We start from the raw sequence: 7,954 nt of genomic DNA, 5'->3' as shown, positions 1-7,954 counted from the left end.
CAGTGGCACACTCACGGCCACCGCAGCCTCAATCTGCTGGGCTCAGGCAGTCCTTCCGCCTCAGCCTTCCAAGTAGCTGGAACTACAGGCATGCACCACCATGCCTGGCTACTTTTTTTTATTTATTGTAGAAATGAGGTCTCTCCAAGTTGCCCAGGCTGGTCTCGAACCTGTGGGCTCAGGCAATCCTCTCACCTCGGCCTCCCAAAGTGCTGGGATTATAGGTGTGAGCCACTGCATCCAGCCCAAGTACATTAATTTTATAATGTTTTTTAAGTTTGTTGTAGTGAGGCCAGGTGTGATGGCTCATACCAGTAATCCTGACACTTTGAGAAGCCACAGCAAGAAGATCACTTGAGGCCAGGAGTTTGAGACCAGCCTGGGCAATATAGCAAGACCCTGTTTCTTTTTCTTTTTTTTTTTCTTTTTTCAGTCGGAGTCTCACTCTGTCGCCCAGACTGGAGTGCAGTGGCCGCTCCTGGCCACCCCAGCCTCGACCTGCTGGGCTCTGGCGATCCTTCCGCCTCAGCCTTCCAAGTAGCTGGAATTACAGGCGTGTGCTACCACGCCCGGCTAGGAACCCTGTTTCTACAGAAAATCCAAAAAATGGCTGGGCTCGGTAGCTCAGTCCGTAATTCCAGCACTTTGGGAGGCCGAGGCGAGTGGACTGCCTGAGCCCACGGGTTTGAGGCCAGTCCAGGCAACTTGGCGAGACCTCGTCTCTACAATAAATTCAAAATTAGCCAGGCATAGTAGTGTGCCTGTAGTTCCAGCAACTTGGAAGGCTGAGGTGGAAGGATTGCTAGAACACAGCAGGTCAACGATGTTGGGGTGGCTGAGAGTGTGCAATTGCACTCCAGCCTGGGCGACAGAGTGAGACTCCAACTCAAAAAATAAAAAAATTAAATTAAATTAAATAAATAAATAAATAAAATAGCTGGGTGTGGTGGCATGGGCCAGTGGTCCAGGTACTTGGGAGGATGAGGCAGGAGAAGCACAATAGCCCAGGAGTTCAAGGATGTGGTGAGTTGTGACTGTACCACTGCACTCCGGTCTGAGCAATAGAGGAAGACCCTGAATCAAAAAAAAAAAATCAAGTAGTGGGGCAGAATGCAATACTTTTTAATGGGAACAACATGCAACACCAGGAAGTGGCAAAAAAAAAAAAAAAGAAGAAAAATAAAAAGAAAATTACTATTTGGACTTGATGCTATTTCCCCCCATCTGCTTTCCAAACATAGAACAGTACAAATGTGACCACACTACGCAAATAATTTTGTATTCTGTCCTTTCCATTTAAAATCCCATTATTTTCTTGTCATCATAAACACCTCATATAAGACATTTAAGTGGCTTACAACTTTACTAAATGGCTACTCCACTATTTACTTAACCATTGTTTCCTCTGCTCATAATTTTTGCTGCAAACATTTGCTCTCAATTTATTCACATTGTAATTCCTTTGTGGTAGCAGTTGTATAGAAATTTTAATTTTCTGCATTTAGCTGAAGCCTACCTTTTCCTTTGTAATTTCTTTTCTCACTTCTAAGCTCTAATCCATTTGAATTGTGATCATCCCATTCTTTTTTTTTTTTTGAGTTGGAATCTCATTCTGTCGCCCAGACTGGAGTGCAGTGGCCGCTCCCAGTCACCTCAGGCTCGACCTGCTGGGCTCCGGAGATCCTTCCACCTCAGCCTTCCAAGTAGCTGGAACTACAGGCACGCACTACCACACCCGGCTAATTTTTTATTTATTGTGGAGATGAGGTCTCACCAAGTTGCCCAGGCGGGTCTCGAACCCGCGGGCTCAGGCACTCCACTCACCTGATCATCCCATTCTTTAAAACTGAACACAAATACACATAGAGAAATTTTGAGAAATATATCCATCAAAATATAAATATTAAATGTTTGCTTAGTGAAGGTACTGGCAATTTTAATTTTCATCTTTATAATTTTTTTTTTCTTTTGAGTTGGAGTCTCACGGTTGCCCAGGCTGGAGTGCAGTGGCACACTCACAGCCACCACAGCCTCGATCTGCTGGGCTCAGGTGATCCTTCCACCTCAGACTTCCAAGTAGCTGGAACTACATACAGGCACATGCTACCATGCCCAGCTTACTTTTTGATTTATTGTAAACTTGAGATCTCACCAAGTTGCCCAGGCTGGTCTTGAACCCCTGAGCTTAGGCAATCCTCTCGCATTGGCCTCCCAAAGTGCTGGGATTACAGGCTTGAGCCACTGAGTCCGGCTTCATCTTTACAATTTTAATCAATCAATAAAACAATTTCTATTTGGTAGACCAAAAAAAAGTGAACGCGATCTCAGTAGTAGGAAATTAAAAAACAACATGGTAAGGTCAATAATAAATGAGCACCAGCAAAGAAATTAGCATTCCCTAAATAACACCAATGTATTTTTAAACTTTTTTTTTTTATTTAGACAAAGTTTTCTGGTACACTGAAACATTTCCACCATCAAAACTATAATATGGCCAGGCATGGTGGCTCATGCTTATAATCCCAGCACTTTGAGAGGTCAAGGCAGGGGAATCACTTGAGCCCAGGAGTTTGAGACCAGCCTGGGCAACATAGCAAGACCTCGTCTCTACAAAAAACAAATCAGTCAGATGTGGTGGCAAGCATCTGGAGTCCCAGCTACTTGGGACTCTGAGGTGGATCACTTGAAGTTGAGGCTGCAGTGAGCTGTGATCATGCCACTGCACTCCAATCTGGGCAACAGAGTGAGACTTTGTCTCAAAAAAGAAAAGAAAAGAAAAAAAAAGACTAGCTCTTTTTGCCGCCATCGCCAAAGTGGCAGCGGCCAAAATGAAGTTCAATCCCTTTGTGACTTCGGATGGAAGCAAGAACAGCAAAAGGCATTTCAATGCGCCTTTCCACATTCGCAGGAAGATTGTGTCTTCCCCTCTCTCCAAAGAGCTGAGACAGAAGTACAGTGTTCGATCCATGCCCATCCGAAAGGACGATGAGGTTCAGGTTGTGCGTGGACTTTAAAGGTCAGCAAACTGGCAAAGCAGTCCAGGTTTACAGGGGAAAATATGTCATCTGCACTGACCGGGTGCAGAGGGAAAAAGCAAATGGTACAACTGTCCACGTGGGTATTCACCCCAGCAAGGCGGTTAGCACTAGGCTAAAACTGGACAAAGATTGCAAAAGGATCCTTGAACGGAAAGCCAAATCTTGCCAAGGAGGAAAGGAAAAAGGCAAATACAAGGAAGAAACCATTGAGAAGATGCAGGGATAACGTAATCTTCTACATAACTTCCATTAAAAACTGCTAACGTGAAAAAAAAGACTATAAATATAAATACTAAACAGGTAAGTGGAATTCTAGGTGTTCAATAAACATGGATTCCTCCCTCTGTATCTATATGGAATCAATTTTTTTCTACGGAGAAGTTTTAACTAGAATTTTTAAAACATATCTTACAAGTGCTTCTTTTTTTTTTTTTGAGTTGGAGTCTCACTCCTTCGCCCAGGCTGGGGTGCGGTGGCACGCACGCTCACGGCCACCCCAGCGTCGACCTGCGGGGCTCCAGCGATCCTTCCGCCTCGGCCTTCCCTGTAGCCGGAACTACAGGCACGCGCCACCACGCCCAGATAATTTGTTTTTATCTATTGTAGAGACGAGGTCTCGCCAAGTTGCCCGGGCTGGTCTCGAACCCGCGGACTCAGGCAATCCGCTCGCCTCGGCCTTCCCGGCTGAGCCACCGAGCCCGGCCCAGTCTCCTGGCTTCAGCCTGCTCCAGACACAAAAAGACCGGAGTCGGGTTCCTCACCCTCACCTTTCCCTAGTCCTGGTCGGGTCCAAACTGGCTAAATCCTATCAAACGCCAAAGGCTCGACAGCCGCTCACTGCGGAGCCAACCGTTTCCCCACCGGTCAAACGGAAGCCGAAATCTCACGAGACGCAGCGTCGGACCGCGAGGTCCTGGGAAATGTAGTCCAGCGCCGCCAGCGGGGCCCTCTGTTCGTCCTCGCGCGGAAGCTGGGCTTGCTCTCCTCTACGCCCTCGGCACCAACGACCGCAGAACTAGGCGCAGAGCGGGCCTCAGACAGAGCCGGCGACCCGCTGGAGCGACCGGGCCTGCGGGTCCCCAGCCGCTCGGCCACAGCCGGCACACCGCAAGGCGTGACATCCGGTTCGCGGCGGAAGGAGCCTCGAGCCGCAGGGCCTATGGGAAAGGTAGCCGGCACACCGCAAGGCGTGACATCCGGTTCGCGGCGGAAGGAGCCTCGAGCCGCAGGGCCTATGGGAAATGTAGTCTAGGGCCAGAGACGCCAGCAATCCTGCCCGCGGCGGGCCAGGTGGCCCAGGCCGTCAGGACACACCTGGAGGTGCCAGCTCGCCCTCAGAATGCAGAGGGGACGAAAAGCTGCTCTGGCTTTTTTTTTTTTTAAGTTGGAGTCTCACTCTGTCGCCCAGACCAGAGTGCAGCGGCCGCTCCCAGCCACCGCAACCTCGCCCTGCTGGGCTCCGGCGATCCTTCCGCCTCAGCCTTCCGAGTAGCCGGAATTACAGGCATGCCCTACCACCCCGGCTGATTTTTTGATTTATTGTAGAGATGAGGTCTCGCTGCCCAGGTGGGTCTCGAACCCGCCGGCTCAGGCAATCCACTCACCTCAGCCTCCCAAAGGCGCGAGATTCCAGGCTGAGCCACTGAGCCCGGCTGCTCTGACATCTTAATCTTTGCATATGGGTGAGAGTCCAGGCCCCGTTCCGCACAGCGCTGAGAGTGTGGGTGCAGGGGGGACCTGATAGTCTCACCCTGGATCAGGCTGAGGAAGCGACAGGGAAGGAATCAGATCTTGGATGAGGTGTTTGTGCGCGCGTGCTCTCAGGGGAAGGAGAGCCTGGCTGGCTCGGGCCTTCGAAGATGCCGAGTTCTGATCGCAGATGTCATGGGTTTTGTGTGTACGTGGGTCGCCTGTTTGGGAGACCAGGATTGCATCTGTGTATCTATCTGATAGTAACCTTTGATCGTGTTAGGCACCTGTAAGATGGTAATAAAACGGCATCTTTCTGCAGCATCAATTTTATTTGAAGGTTGACAGGACAGGAAAAAACCCTATTATCTAATAAACAACACAAACCGGTTTATGTTAGAATAGTCATATTTATTATGGACTAGAAAATGCAAATGCAATCCCCCTCCCCAAGTATAGACACATACTCTCCTCTTTACATAATAATGAAACTACTAAAATTTGGGGGTTTAAACCTTCCACTTTACTGCTTTCTGTTTATCCCACCTGCTCAGGATGTTGACATTTTCCAAGATCACAGATTAGTTATTTTGTATTATTTTCTTCTACTCGGGTTTATCTGACATCACCTCATCATTTCTACATCTTTGGGAATACCACATAAGTGATGCTGTTTATTCTATCAGGAGGCACACAAAGTACATGTGTTCCACCCCTGGTGGTGTTAACTTTTGTTACTTAGTTAAAATGATGTCTATGAGGTTTCTCCACTGTAGAGTTAATAAATGAATATGTTGGATTCATCAATGAGTAAAGTAAATAAAAGGAAGACAACAGGAAAATGTTGCTTGCAGACTCCCAGTCCTAGCATTACAGAGAAGCATACAGAAGGTATGAGTGGGAATGAAAGACAATAAATAACTGGCACCTCATCATGTTGGGAATTTCTTTCACCTGTTTCTTATGTTGGGTCACTGGTTTCCTGGAGCTTATGTCTTTTTTGTGATTTAATCCCTCATTTAAAAAATAATAAACAGGGCTCGGTGGCTCAGCCTGTAATCCCGCGCCTTTGGGAGGCTGAGGTGAGTGGATTGCCTGAGCCCACAGGTTCGAGACCTGCCTGGGCAGCGAGACCTCATCAGCCGGGCGTGGTAGCGCATGCCTGTAATTCTGGCTACTTGGAAGGCTGAGGCGAAAGGATCGCTAGAGCCCAGCAGGTCGAGGCTGCGGTGGCCGGGAGTGGCCACTGCACTCCAGTCTGGGTGACCGAGTGAGACTCCAACTCAAAAAAAAAAAAAACAGAAGTCATGGCAGTCACGTGCAACATCTCCAAGAGAAGGATTTAAGCCAGGACTCTGGAAGGCTACCACGCCACACTCACCTAGCGTGTAGGCCCACTCCCTGTCTGTGGGGGGTGAACTTTTCTTAAATAAATCTTTTCTTCTCTCACCTCTGTGTATCACAATTCTTTGCAATCTACTCGGATCTCTGGGTTGAGCGCACACCTCTGACTTGCCAGGCCCGGCGGTGCTGCGCGCCTTCTGCCTCGCCTCTTCACCCTCACCTGGTCCGTCCATACCCTAACAGAGACCAGCCTGGGCAACATAGCAAGACCTTGTCTCTACAAAAAATAAAATAAATAAAAAGGTGTCTGTAATAGCTATATAGATAGTGAGGGCTTATCAGCTTGTGAGCTTCATTAGTATTACAGGTTTTCGCCTGACCTGTTCAGTTTCTCCAGAAGAGAGACTTCTCATCTCTTGTCCACCTGGCTACTAGAATTTTGGGGATCTATCAATGATAGGGTCCCACCATTTTTTTAATCCCCCTGACTTCACTTTGATGCATCTGCCTGCCATGTTCTTTCATTCATATTCTTGTGTCTGAAGCTTCTCTGATTTAATTTCTCTAAGAGAATAAATATTCTATTTTTTGCTACAGTGGCATGGCAGTATATTACTTATCTATTTCTGTAAAAAACCATCCCACAATTTAGCAGCTTAAAACAACAAATGTTTATTATCTCAAACAGGTTCTGAGGGTCACAAATCTGGAAGTAGTTTAGCTAGGGAATTGTGGCCCAGGGTTTCTCATGAGGTTGTAAGTCAAGCTGCTGGCCAGGCTTACCTGGGGTTGGGACATCTGCTTACAAGACAGGTGGCTCACTCATACAGCTTTTGGTAGGAGGCCTCACAGTTCCTTGCTGGCTGTTGTCATAAACATCTGGCTTAACAGCTATCTTCCCCTAGAGCAAGTGATCCAAAAAGAGAGGGAACATACAAAACCAGAGTACCTTTTATGACCTAGGTTTAAATTCACATCCTATCACTTCTACCACAATCTAATTATTAGAAGTGAGTCACTAAGTCCAGCCCATACTCAGGATGAATGGGGGAAGGGGAATTAAGTTTCATCTTTTATTTTATTTATTTATTTATTTGTTTGTTTATTTATTTATTTTGAGTTAGTCTCACTCTGTCGCCCAGACTGGAGTACAGTGGTCGCTCCCAGCCACCGCAGCCTTGACCTGCAGGGCTCCGGCAATCCTTCCGCCTCAGCCTTCCAAGTAGCTGGAACTACAGGCGCGTGCTACCACACCCGGCTAATTTTGTGATTCATTGTAGAGACGAGGTCTCGCCAAGTTGCCCGGGCGGGTCTCGAACCTGTGAGCTCAGGCAATCCTCTCGCCTTGGCTTCCCAAAGTGCTGGGATTATAGGCTGAGCCACCGAGCCTGGCCTAAGTTTCATCTTTTAAAAGGAGTATCTCAACTTGGCAAGACCTCATCTCTACAATAAATCAAAAATATTAGCCGGGCGTGGTAGCACGTGCCTGTAGTTCCAGCTACTCGGAAGGTTGAGGCGGAAGGATCCCCGGAGCCCAGCAGGTCGAGGCTGCGGTGGCCGGGAGCAGCCACTGCACTCCAGTCTGGGCGACAGAGTGAGATTCCAGCTCAAAATAAATAAATAAATAAAAGGAGGAGTATCAAAAAATTTGAGGACATAGTGCAAAACCACCAAAGGTGCTAATCATTTGGCTTGAGTCAAGGTCAAACTACTTCTAAATCCCTCTTTTGGCTCCACACCTTTTTAATCCCTACCTTTTTTTTAAACTTTTTTTTTTTTTTTTTTTGAGTCGGAGTCTCACTCTGTCACCCAGACTGGAGTGCAGTGGCTGCTCCCGGCCACCGCAGCCTCGACCTGCTGGGCTCCGGGGATCCTTCCGCCTC

General features: G+C 47.7%; 2 pseudogenes; one reads left to right on the top strand and one right to left on the bottom strand.

Moving 5' to 3' along the window:
- Positions 1-2,828: 2,828 nt before the first annotated feature.
- Positions 2,829-3,264, top strand: LOC103276254 (annotated as a pseudogene).
- A 638-nt stretch (positions 3,265-3,902) lies between these two features.
- LOC103276253 overlaps positions 3,903-7,954 on the bottom strand; it is a 28,776-nt pseudogene continuing 24,724 nt past the window's right edge.

Source organism: Carlito syrichta, unplaced genomic scaffold, assembly GCF_000164805.1.
Source record: "Carlito syrichta isolate Samal-C Ts95f unplaced genomic scaffold, Tarsius_syrichta-2.0.1 Scaffold315987, whole genome shotgun sequence".
NCBI lineage: Eukaryota > Metazoa > Chordata > Mammalia > Primates > Tarsiidae > Carlito > Carlito syrichta.
Note: the sequence above shows the minus strand (reverse complement) of the source record. Positions and strands in the feature narration are given on the sequence as shown.